The 13,848-nt window shown below is 34.6% G+C and overlaps 1 pseudogene; it reads right to left on the reverse strand.

Moving 5' to 3' along the window:
- The window catches only part of LOC137618900 (uncharacterized), an 8,533-nt pseudogene extending 2,713 nt beyond the window's left edge, over window positions 1-5,820 (reverse strand).
- Window positions 5,821-13,848: the final 8,028 nt, after the last annotated feature.

A 13,848-nucleotide genomic window follows, 5' to 3' on the forward strand; every position in this document is an offset into this window, starting at 1 on the left:
ATAGGCATGGGTAGCCAGATCATCTAGAAACACTTTCCAACACTATAAAATTATAAGTTTTGCGACACTACTTGCCAATTCCTTACGGTAACATGACTAAGCAAAAAAATGCAAAACAAATAAAAAAGGGGCACTCGTGGAAAAATGGCCATTCTAATATACAGCATTTCAGAAAAAAAAAAATTCAGCCACGTGCTAGGCAAACCATCAAGGCACATTTTCCGACAAATAAACATATAAATGAATCATTACTCTGTGATAGTTCCTTAGTACGTAGTAATTTTGAAAGAAATGGGGAAAAAACGAAAAAAAGGGCAATCACAGGAAAATCGAACACATACTTATATATACGCCATATCTGGCTAAAAAAAAAATAGGCATGGGTAGCCAGATCATCTAGAAACACTTTCCAACACTATAAAAATATAAGTTTTGCGACACTACTTGCCAATTCCTTACGGTAACATGACTAAGCCAAAAAATGTAAAACAAATAAAAAGGGGCACTCGCGGAAAAATGCCCAACATTCTAATATACGGCATCTCAGATAAAAAAAAAAGACATGCACGTGTTAGCCCAACCATCAAGGCACACTTTCTAACACATAAACATGAAAAAAAAATCAATAATATACGGCAATTCCTTACTACGTAGTAAATTTTTACAAATATTGAAAAAAAACAGAAATTGGCAACCGCAGTTAAATACCCAATATACCAATAACTACGTCGTATCTGACAAAAACAAAATCACGCATGGGTAGCCAGATCATCTAGACACACTTTCCAACACTAAAAAAGCAAAAGTTTTACGACACTATTTCGCAATATCTTACGGAAAAATGACTTGGCAAAAAAATTAAAAAAAATGAAAAAGGGGTACTCGCGGTAAAATGCCCGACATTCTAATATACGGCATCTCAGATAAAAAAAAGACATGCACGTGTTAGCCCAACCATCAAGGCACACTTTCTAACACATAAACATGAAAAAAAAATGAATAATATACGGCAATTCCTTACTACGTAGTAATTTTTACAAATATTGAAAAAAAACAGAAATTGGTAACCGCAGTTAAATACCCAATATACCAATAACTACGTCGTATCTGACAAAAACAAAATCACGCATGGGTAGCCAGATCATCTAGACACACTTTCCAACACTAAAAAAGCAAAAGTTTTACGACACTATTTCGCAATATCTTACGGAAAAATGACTTGGCAAAAAAATGAAAAAAAATGAAAAAGGGGTACTCGCGGTAAAATGCCCGACATTCTAATATACGGCATCTCAGATAAAAAAAAAGACATGCACGTGTTAGCCCAACCATCAAGGCACACTTTCTCTAACACATAAACATAAAAAAAAAATGAATAATATACGGCAATTCCTTACTACGTAGTAATTTTTACAAATATTGAAAAAAAACAGAAATTGGTAACCGCAGTTAAATACCCAATATACCAATAACTACGTCGTATCTGACAAAAACAAAGTCATGCATGGGTAGCCAGATCATCTAGACACACTTTCCAACACTAAACAAGCAAAAGTTTTACGACACTATTTGGCAATATCTTACGGAAAAATGACTTGGCAAAAAAATGAAAAAAAAATGAAAAAGGGGCAATCGCGGTAAAAATGGTCCTCGTGGTGATGAACGACATTTTAACTAAAAAAAAAAATCATGCACATGGTAGCCAAAACAATCCACCAAGACTTTCCACAACTGATAACCTATACAAGTTGCACCATTCTACGACAATTTCAAAATACGTAATAACTTTGATAATTATGCAAACTTAGAAGGGTAAACTCGGTCGCGAACGACCCCCGACTCGTCTCAGAAATCGGGGAAGGAGTACAGCTACAGCAATGCACATCTGGACACTACTAGAGCGTGTAGGGGAGACACCTCTTAAAGAGAGAGAAATTACTTCAGCCCAACGCATTTTTTATATTTAAGTTGGTTGATTTTCTGGTGATTTCAGTATATTACTCACCTTTAAATGAGTGAATAATTATTAGTAATTATCCAGGGGTATCCCATCTGCGTTATCAATTTTTTATTGTTGATATGTTGAATCAAACGCAGGTGTATACATAACCCTTTAATGTATATTAAGAGGGCTACATTGCTCTTGGCTCTGGGCTTCCAACAACCAACTCCCAACTGAGCGTCAAGTATCTCGTAAACAATCTCAAAAACCAAAACCTCATAACAAACATAAGAGCATCGCTCTCAAAAGACTTAAATCCTACTGCATTACAGAAGTAGAAAGAATCACATCCTATCTTTGAGGTAATCAATAAATGCTTGAACCCTAATATCAAAATACATTATTTCAGTTATGTATAATCTTAAACAGGTTTTATCAATGCAATATGATGCAATGTTGCACTCAATAGACGTAACATTTGAGGTAATACAGTACATTATTACAATAATAAAAACATTATCCTCCCCCTTAACTTGACATTGTATAAATCTTTATAAATCTAATCTCTCAGGGGGCTTTCCTCTATTAATCCTATTAGGAAGCACTCTAACCTCATCTTGTACTGGTACATGAATTGGTTCTGATCCTACATTCAATGTTGGAGCATCTTGTTTAATATTTGACTCATTTGATCTAACTACTTCTGAAAGTTTGCTCTACTGTATTTCTGTTTAATGGCTGTAATTGATCAACATCACGTTTTACAATATTTACACCAACTTGAACATCATAATGTAAATTTCATATCTCTCTTACAATCTCTCTTGGTACCTACTTCTTTAGAGGGTTGTATGATCTTCCCATGACATCAGATAAAGGTAAAAAAAATTCATACTTTTGGGAGATTTTCTACTTGTTTATACCCTTTTTCTTCTAAATCACTTAGCAAACTTGGATACAACAAATCTAACTTACACTGATTCTCCTCCCCACGCCTGTTGTGCTGTGCTGCCTTGTTCAACAATAAAAACTTTGATTTAATATGTTACCTGAATTTGCTCTCCCACACTTTATATTGTGCTTAGATGTTTGAAAAAACCTTTCAGCCTCTCCCTTGGTAGAGGGATGACAATGTTGCTGAAAATGTGTTTTATTCCATTGACATTACAAAATTCTTTAAACTCTTGTGAGGTAAATGGTTGACCATTATCTCTAACAATTCTTTCTGTAGAAAAGATTTGCATCAACTCTTTTATTGTGGCGTAAGACGTTGTTGTTTTCATAGGGATGACTTCTGACATCTTAATTTAAGCATCTACTACAATCATAAACAAATAATTTAAAAAAGGACCTGCAATATTTATATGCACTCTTTGCCATGGATACCTGGGTAACTCCCATAGGTGCATTCTAGCAAAATGAGGATTGTTCTTTTGCATAACACAATTCATACAATTCCTTATATAAGATTCCACATCTTTATCTACACCTGGCCACCATACAAATGTTCTTGCAATTGACCTTGATCTTACAATACCTTGGTGATCTGCATGCATTTCAGACAAAACCTTATTCCTCAGTGAATTAGGAATAACTACACTTGAACATCTCATCACTATTCCTTGTGTTACACTCAGTTCATACTATATATCTTTATAGGGTCTACAATTTTCCTCTTTTCCACATAAGTCCTTACCTATCATTAAACTCTCTAAAACCTTACTAAGTACTGGGTCTCTCTCGGTACTGTGTGCTATATGATGTACCCATTCATCATATACAGAAATTAACAGAACACTGTCATCATACTCTTCTGGAGCTTTGTCTACTGGTAATCTAGATAAAGCATCGGCATTACCCATCTTTGATGCTGGACGGTATTCTATATCATAGTGGTACGCGGCTAACGTAATTGCCCAACTGACGCTGTAGTCTTGCAGCTACCAACGTAGGTAAACTTGCTTTTGGATCCAATATTGCTAATAAAGGTTTAAGATCTGTAACAAGTGTGAACATTTTCCTACTACAAAGATAAATGTGAAATTTCTTAACTCCATACACTAATGCTAAACCTTCTTTTTCTATATGAGAGTAATTCCTTTCTGCCTTGTTCAATACTTTAGAAGTGAGTGCAATTGGTTTTTCTGTTCCATCTGCAATTACATGAGATAATACTGCACCTAAACCTATGTTTGATGTATCACATACTAATTTAAATGGTAAATCAATTAGATAACGTACTAGGAATGTGGGTGATGTTATTTCCTGTTTGATTCTTTCAAAAGATTACGGACACTCTTTTGTCCACTTCCATTCTACACCCTTATTCAACAAATTATACAATGGATGTGCAATTGTAGAAAAATTCTGAATAAAATTCCCATAAAATGGTACTACACCTAAAAATGATTGTAATTCCTTAACATTTTCTGGTACTTTTGTTGATTGTACAGCTTCAATCTTCTCTTTATTTTTGTGAATACCTTTGCCATTAATTACAAAACCTATATATTCCACTGAATCATCTTCTAAAATACCCTTGCTCTTATTTACCCTAATATGTTCTTTAAATTTCTTCAGAACTCTTCGCAATCTTTCTTTATGTTCTCTTGTGTCTCTACCAGTAATTAAAATATCATCTATAAAAATGAATACTCCTTGCATTCCTGAAAAAATCTTACCCATAGTTTGTTGCAATATAGCTGGAGTACTTGCAACTCCATAAGGTAATCTCTTTGGCTTAAACAAACCTAAGGATGTATTTACTGTACATAATTCTTGTGAACTTTCATACATGGAAGCTGTTGAAATGCTTGTCTTAAATCTAACTTAGAAAAAACATTTCATCCTGACATAGTTGCAAACATGTCTTTCGGATTTGGTAATGGATGCTGAGCTACTTTCAGTTGTGGATTCAACGTTACTTTGTAATCTCCACATAACCTAACATGACCATTTTCCTTCATAATAGGCACCAATGGAGTAGCCCAATCTGAATATGTAACCTTTTCCCATGAACCTTCATTTTCTAATCTCCTGATTTCTGTTTCATCTGTACTTTTCAATAAATACGGTACTGTTCTGGGAGCACAAAATCTAGGAGCACTGTCAGGTTTCAAAAGTAAAATTGCCTTTGCGTTCTTTACTGAACCTACTTCCTCTTCAAATACGTCTTGAAACTCTGATATGATATTATCCACAGGCATTTCCTTTTTGTGTTCATCTTGTCTACCTGTAACCTTCAAAATACTAGGGCCATCTAAATTCAAATACTGTAGCCAATCAAGAGGTAGACCACGTAAATGCTGGAGGGGTGGAATTGAAGAGATTCTGACAAAGAACAACATGCCAACAATTGTACAGCTGAGAAGAGATGGAATTTTTGAAAACAGAATTGAGTGGAAAAGACAACTGATTTCACTGACAGGCTGAAAGCTTACCTGGGAGTGGAAGTAAGTAAGTAAGTAAGTAAGTAGCCAATCCAAACCTAGCAAAGTTTGTCCTTTACCTTTTACTACTGTTAATGGCATTTTCTCTAATTTCTCTTCTTTGTACTATACTTCTACATTCGAATCACCTATTACCTGAATATCAAAACCATTATAACCTTTCAAAACTCTATTTGTACCTTCTAATAACAAATTAAGAATGCTTTTAGCTATTTTCTCAGACATAATTGATACATCGGCTGCTGTGTCAACTTGCATCAAAATTGGTTTACCATTTATGATTACTTCTACCATGATATGTTTCTTTGTATTTTTATCGACAGAATTTATGCGAAACGCAAAGTAATTTTCTGACTTATCCTCATTATTATGAACATTTTCCGCATTAATTTCTTGACCAATAGTATCAACTGTAGCATTTATTTTCATTGCGTACTGTTTAGGGAATCTACAAGCAGTTGCAAAATGACATATCTTTCTACAATTTTGGCATGTTTGTCCAGTAGCAGGGTATTTCTTTGTTTCGTATGCAAGATGATCAGTTTTACCACACCTATAACACTTGGATTTTTCCTGTTGTTTCTGTGTATAGACCTGATTCTGATATTTATGAACATTAGTGTTAGGCACCTTTCTATGACTAGGCTTTAATATATTCCTTCTCTGATTCTCATTGTTTTTCCATTTGGAACCTATTGTACTAATTTTAGAATATTCCATTCTATTAATTGTAGAACTACCTATTATGTTACTTTGCCTATTTGAGGTTTATAAAGCTCTGCCTATTATCAATGACTTTGTCTTGCAATAATTTATTTCTCAGCTCTTGTGATGTGCAATATGCAATAACTTAATCTATGATAACATTTCCTAATTCTAGAAATTCATGTGAAACAGCTAAATTCTTTAGTCTTGTCATAAATGCATCTAAACTTCACTTTTCTTTCTGATATGCCTGTGCTGTAGATTGATACCTTTCAAAAAAATTATTGACCTGAGGAGCAAAATATATGGTAAGAGCCTTAATTGCAGCTTCACTTGTGTCATCTGTATGCTGCAATGTCCTAAACACTTCCCAAAATTCTCTACCTGCTGTATGAAGTAATAATGCCTTCTTTTGAGCATCCTTCATATTCCCAAATACTTCTAAATAAATCTTAAATTCCTCACACCACTGTTGCCCTCGTGTTGCAACAGAATTGGATTCAGCTGTGATGCTAAATCGTTCAGGATGTTCAATGTCAAGAGGCATTTTGACTGCTTACCTTGATACCTTGAATAGGGCAGGCTACTGTTCTAAAGTCACCTTGTAACTTCCTATCTTTTTTGTATCCTACACAACTTTAAAATTCACTCTGTTTTCTTGTTTTGTTTGCTAGTGTTTGATGAAATTCTTCTGGTCGGCTGCATAGGAAATCCTCATAGGCCTTTTTCTTTTGCTTCTCTTACAATAAATTTTTCTTCTGCTGCTCTATGATCTCTGCGTGTATTCGTCATCGGGTCATGCAAATTTTATATTTTATGTTGGTTGATTGTTTATGGATTTCAGCATATTACTCACCTGTGAATGAGTGAAGAGTTATTAGTACTTATCCAGGGGTATCCCATCTGCATTGTCATTTTTTTATTGTTGATATGTTGAATCAAAAGCAGGTGTATACATAACCCTTCAATGTATAATAAGAGGCTACATTGCTCTTGGCTCTGGGCTTCCAACAACCAACTTCCAACTGAGCGACAAGCATCTCGTAAACAATCTCAAAAACCAAAACCTCATAAGAAACATAAGAGCATCGTTCTCAAAAGACTTAAATCCTACTGCTGTACAAAAGTAGAAAAAATCACATATTATCTTTGAGGTAATCAATAAATGCTTGAACCCTAATATCAAAATACATTATTTCAGTTATGTACAATCTTAAACATGTTTTATCAATGCAATATGATGCAATGTTGTACATTATTACAATAATACATAATAGCGTTCACTGTAAACCAAATCTGGCTTCGTTACTTGGTTGTTAAGGAAGCTTTAACAACGAATATGGGAAATGCTATATCCTCTTTTGGGTTTCATAACAGCATGGCATTGTTAATGTCAATGCAGACATCTGCTTCACTTGTTATTATTTCTCAAAGACCAGACGATATAAAATATGTTGACAACATCGTTGCGATGAAGCAAAATGCTGATTAAGTTTTCTCTCAACTCATATCTCTTCAGTTTGTCGACTCATTCTTTCTCTCCATAAGACAAAAAAAGTTTTAGAATTAAGCTTAAACAGATATGTACCACCAAACGTACGCAATTACATCTGTACATTCTTTGCACTTCTGAGAGATGTATTGTTTTGCATGTATAAGATATGAATGAGTCCTTTCATGGATTTTTGTTTCTCCCAATTTCCACCGACAACAAATCAACCATTGAACTAAAAGCACGAGGTTTTAAAAAACTCTGATGGTTAGAAACAGTTAAGGGATATAAATAATCAGGAGAGTGGTACTAGGATAAAGGAAACCAAAGTCTCAGCATAAGCAAAAGGGAAGCAATAATAGAATAGGCTACATGGTACAGGAAGTTGGGAAGTATGGAGACAGTAACAGAGTAGGAGATTTGGCTTTGTTAGTGAGAATAAAGATCTATGAGACAGTAGTAGTACCTACAATGTTTGCAAATATTTAGACATGGGGTGTAATAAAAGAAAAAGAAATGAAAGAACTAGAGAGTAAACAGTACAAAATTATGAAAGGAGTGTTTAAACAGGTTTTTACCACACCATACTGGGGGCTAATAGCAGAAATAGGAATAAGGCCAGTTAGAAATAGAATACAGTATGAAAAATGTGATGTTATCTCATAACATCAGATGACAAATGGCTAGTTAAGAAAGTAGTGGAAGATCAAATAAGAGAAACATATGGGGAATGTTGGGGAAAAAGTATTAAAGAAATATACAATGAATATTATATTAAAATTGAAGAAGTAAGAAAGTATAAAAAACAAGAATTTAAAAAAGAAACAAAAATGAAGAGGCAAATGAAATTGAAAGAAAAATAGAAGCAAGAAAAGCAGAGATGACCAAACTGAGGTTTTTGAGTAGTAATGGCAGAAGAGACTGCATAGGTGAACTTGGCCTTTATGCGACAGTACTATTTATGAAAACAAGGTTAAATGTGCGAGAATTAAAAGAAAATTATAGAAACAGAAATGATAAGGATACCCTTTGTGTTTTGTGTAGGAAGGAAGAGGATACTACTGAGCATTTGGTCATGTCATCCATAAAACTAGAAAACTGGCCATTTTTGAGAATGATTAAGTCCCTAATTTGATAGACAAAGAGATGTGCTAGGCGTAATATTTGTGGCATCCTTTAACGAACAAGGCAAATTGATAACCAAGCCATTTTAGCCAGAAAGTTCTACCCTGAAGGTGTTTTTGAGCTCTGGAATGTGTGTTTTAGCTATATAAAATATCAATGATTAGTAAAAGGGGTCACTGTATTGTTTTTTTTTTCCAAACGGTTATGCAACACTGGATGTTAAAACAGACTGATTTGTGTTCAAGAAACTCGTTAATTTACTTACCTCATTAATTCTAGCTTGTAATTACTAACATGTCTGTACCTATTTATAGGTGTGATTACCTAGAATTGTTGACTGTAACAACCGATGAATGCCAGACCGTAGGATTTTCTTTGGAATTTTTTTACCTGGAGCTGCAAGAATACTGTTGGTACTTATATAAGCATCATTCAGAACCTACGGAAAAAAACAAAAATAGAGAACAGAACCATTTGCTGTCCATAATCTCTCTCTCTCTCTCTCTCTCTCTCTCTCTCTCTCTCTCTCTCTCTCTCTCTTTCTCACTAAATGGCCACTATAAATAAGGAAGAAAATAATTTATAATTGCCAAAGTGTTCCACTACCCGCTATCTTTTCTTTCTCCCTTTAAATGTAATATTAAAAATCCGAGATAGTTTTTGTAAATATAACTGTTTTTTTATGAAATCTTATTTCAGAAAAAAGAAAATAATACCAATTCCATAATATCGCAAGAGGGTCTGCCCCTCTCTTTTATTCTTCTCCTCTACTTCTCTTTCTCCCTATTTCCTTAATCTTTCCCATCCCGAGTACCTGCCTTTGAGCTATAAACCAGATTGTATCCAGGGGTACTCTTCCTTTCCCCATATTCCCCACTTCCCTATTCTTATTGTTATTATTATGTTGAAGAATGAGCAGATTAGCAAAAGACCAAAGGTCATTATAGAATAAGAAGGATTAAAAATGCAACATTCATTAACATATGGACTTAGATAAAGGAATGACATAGTATTAGATTTCTTTTAGTCTCCTTCGAAAGTGAAGACAGAAATCAAAAGAAAACTGTGTTGCGAGTTCTTCTATTTTCTGCAAAATCTAGAGAGAACTGCATTAATAAATCTTCATTATAGTCAACTAGAATAAAGTTTTCACTCCTATATTCTATCATTCAGTTTCTTTACTTATTGATTACTGATGGAGCAGGAAAGGCTTCCTCCAATCTCAGTGAACTTCCAATATTACGCAAATTCCTCACGAGTTTTGGTCTGAGGGCAAGATATTTTATCATCATAATGATGTGTTTTCGAAAAATTTTAAGCTATTCAACTTTTTAAGATTTGCTTTTTTATTATAATTATTTTTAATAATTCTAAATGAGAATCTCTATATTTTGTAGAAGATATAATAAAAATTTACATAAATAGTTATAGAAAACATAATCAGAATTTTAAAAAGACGGTGATCATGTTGATTGATCTGCAATGTATTGGTCACTTCTAAATTTCCTGATTCAATCTTATATTATTGAAAACCCTCTTGACTGAAGGGTTGACAAGACTTAACTATTCCAACCGTGACTCCTTAATGTATTTTGCCCCCAAACGCAATAGAATAAACTTGCGGAGATGTTAATACTGTTACCATTCCAGCTTATGTCTTCTCGCTGCTTGACTCATTACCTTTCTTAAATAAGTGTGTCACACGATCGGACATGGTTCATTTCGTGTATATATTATGCTTGTATCTTCGCTCTTCCCTCGCACTAAAAAGAGCCTGAATAAACATGTCTGTTTTTCTCACTGGTAATGGTGTCGATTTCAAACATGAAGTTTAATGTGACGGGCCGAGAGAAGGTTGTGACTCAAAGACAGGATGAAAGCAACTGAGTGTGTCTATTATAGAACACTCTCCTTTATATACAAAAGCTCAAGTCAACAAGATATATCATGATCAAAATCGACACCGTTACCGGTGAAAAAACCGACATGTTTATTCAGGCTCTTTTTAGTGCAAGGGAAGAGCGAAGATACAAGCATAATATATACACGAAATGAACTATGTACGATCGCGTGACACACGGTTGGTACAATACTCGAAAGAGAAGACATAAATATCTCTCGTGAAGATTTATAGCGAGAGGGAAAACATACATATCCTCTCTTAAATGTTTAAAGGCTGGTCATGAATGGCAAAGACAAGGAACAGTGACAATGCCCTAGCGTGTAGGACAATGCCCTGGAGACTGACCTTATATATTTATGATTAGTGCCCATATTAAGACCCTTCCTACTCAAGCTAGGAATGGGGAAGGCCAGGCAGTGGCTATTAATGACTCAGCAGGTAGACCTATAGGCTCCCCAAACACCCCATCATTAGCTCACAATGATGGTGACTTTTCAGACAATACAAGAAACTACCGAGTCTAAGCAGGTCTCAAATCCCAGTCCAGCAGATTGCTAGGCAGAGACGTTTCCAATAGCACAACTGTCATCAGACTCTGAATAAGCCTTTATAGATCCCATTGTAACAATATGTGAATGTTGAGGTCAGGATTTCATATGTAATCAGTGTGTGAATATTGTTTGGTACGCTGTCTAAGTTTGTAAATGATATCTGTTGTTTATGTTTGGGTAAGTCAAGTGACCACACGGTCTTCCGCATTCTCCCCTGCTCTACACATGTTGGCTCGGCAATGCTGTATAACTTGCTGTATAACTTGTATAATAAACTAAGGTTAATTACCCTCAGCTTATCAATCAGAACCCATAACATGGTGTCAGGAGTGGTTCTTATCTACATATAAGCTGGATTAAAGAAGAAATGAAGGTAAGTGACAACTTACAAGTTACAGACCAGTTTGTTGATGTCCTAGGCTACGCCTTTGCCGACGTGCATGATTTTTCCCAGTGGGATAAGTTTTTTTTTTTCTCATCATAATTAAGGTAGTTTTGTACCATAAATATGAATGTACAGCTAACTCCACCGAGTCCTATGGACTTTAGTGTAAGTACTAATGTAGCCCTCAAATGGAAGAAATTTAAAGAAGCTTTTATTAACTATGAAATTACCATAGGCTTAGATAATGAAGCTGACAGATGAAGGGTAGCAACATTCTTGCATGTTATAGGAGAATTAGGGGTTGAGAAATATAATACACTGTCATGGGATGCAGATGGAGATAAATATAAGATAGATATAGTATTAAGGAAATTTGATGCAGAATGCAGTCCCAGATCAAATATAATCATGGAAAGATACAAATATCTCAAGCAGAAACAAGAATCTAATGAAAGTTGTGACCAATTCATAACTCAGTTAAGAATTCTATGCAAAACTTGCAATTATGATAATGAAGAAGAAATGATCAGGGATCAATTCATCCTCAATTTACATGATGGTAAGGCTAGGGAGAAATTACTTGATCATGTGCAGATGGATACAAAGCCAATGACCTTGGAAAGGGCTGTGAATTTTGTAAAAAATTATGAAATGCGAATTCAGCAAAAGCAGCAGATGACTAGTAGCAATACTGAAGAAGAGGAAGTTAATGTTGTGTGGAAGAAGAAATATAAGTACACAAATCCTCAAATTAAGCCTAAGTACAATTGTGCCAAGGAAATAAAAGATTGCAGGTATTGTGGCAGGACTCATAAAATTAGGATGCTCCTAGCATATGGTCAAGTGTGTGCCAAATGTAAGAGAAAGAATCATTATGCTAAACAGTGTAATACTAATTGGAACTCTGAAAAAGTGAAAACTTGTGAAGAGAATGAGGACAGTGATAGTGACCTTCAGCAAATTAGCACAATAAATGAATTGATAGGAAACATTTCTATGTCTCATGAAAGAAAGCAGTATGTAACCATGACTGTAAATCAGCAAGAAATAAATTTTCAGATTGATTCCGGTGCTACGTGCAATGTTTTGAGTGTTAGAGAATTGAAGCATTTGATTGGCAATGATAAGTTAGATATTGGTAATAGCATCAAACTGAAAGTGTTTAATAATAAAACAATCAAGACTATTGGAATTAAAACTCTAATGTGTGAAAGGAAAGGAAAGCAGTATAAACTTAATTTCTATGTAGTGAAGGAAAACGTTTCTTCTGTAATAGGTTATGAGGATGGACAGAGACTGGAATTGATCAAAATTCTTGTGAATGATAACCCAAGTGCTAAGCAGGGTTAGATAAGAACAAGATTATTTCTGATTTTCCTGATTTATTCGAAGGATTGGGGGAATTAGGACCTCCATGTAAGATAGATATTGATGATACAGTGTCACTAGTGATCCATGCTCCAAGAAAAGGTACTTTTGCCATTAAGAGAAAATTGAAGCAGCAGTTAAGTAGTATGGAAGGTACCATTATTGAAAAGGTCTCGGAACCTACAAATTGGGTTCCTAGCATGGTTTTAGTAACAAAACCTAATTCAGATTTAAGGATTTGTTTAGATCCCACAGATCTGAACAAAGCTATCAGGAGACCCCATTATCCATTTCCAACAATTGAGGAAATTTTACCAAGATTGGGTAAAGCTAAAATATTTTCAGTACTTGATGCAAAGAACGGATTTTGGCAAGTGCAACTTGACAAAGAGTCAAGTTATTTGACTACATTTAATACGCCTTTTGGTAGGTATAGATGGAAGAGAATGCCTTTTGGTATATCATCGGCACCAGAAGAGTACCAGAGACGAATGCATGATGCCTTACATAATTTAGATGGCATAGAAGTAATAGCAGATGATATCCTAGTTTATGGCAAAGGAAATACTGATCAGGAAGCTTTGGAAAACCATGATAAGAACCTATTGGCGTTACTACAAAGATGCCGAAAAGAAAACATCAAGTTAAATCAAGAGAAAATGAAATTACATGTGACTGAAGTTAAGTACATTGGACATTTGCTAACAAAGGATGGTGTTTGTCCAGATCCAAAGAAAATTGAAGCTATTAATTGTCTAAAAGTGCCAAGTGATGTTAAATCATTGAAAAGATTTCTAGGGATGGTTAATTATCTTTCAAGGTTTTACCAAGGTTGTCAGAAGTAACTCAACCATTAAAAAATCTGGAAAAGAAAAATGTTGAATGGCAGTGGAACTCTTCTCATGATGAAGCATTCTCCAAGATTAAG

The sequence above is a fragment of the Palaemon carinicauda genome, chromosome 25 (genome assembly GCF_036898095.1).
Source record: "Palaemon carinicauda isolate YSFRI2023 chromosome 25, ASM3689809v2, whole genome shotgun sequence".
In the NCBI taxonomy this organism is placed as follows: domain Eukaryota; kingdom Metazoa; phylum Arthropoda; class Malacostraca; order Decapoda; family Palaemonidae; genus Palaemon; species Palaemon carinicauda.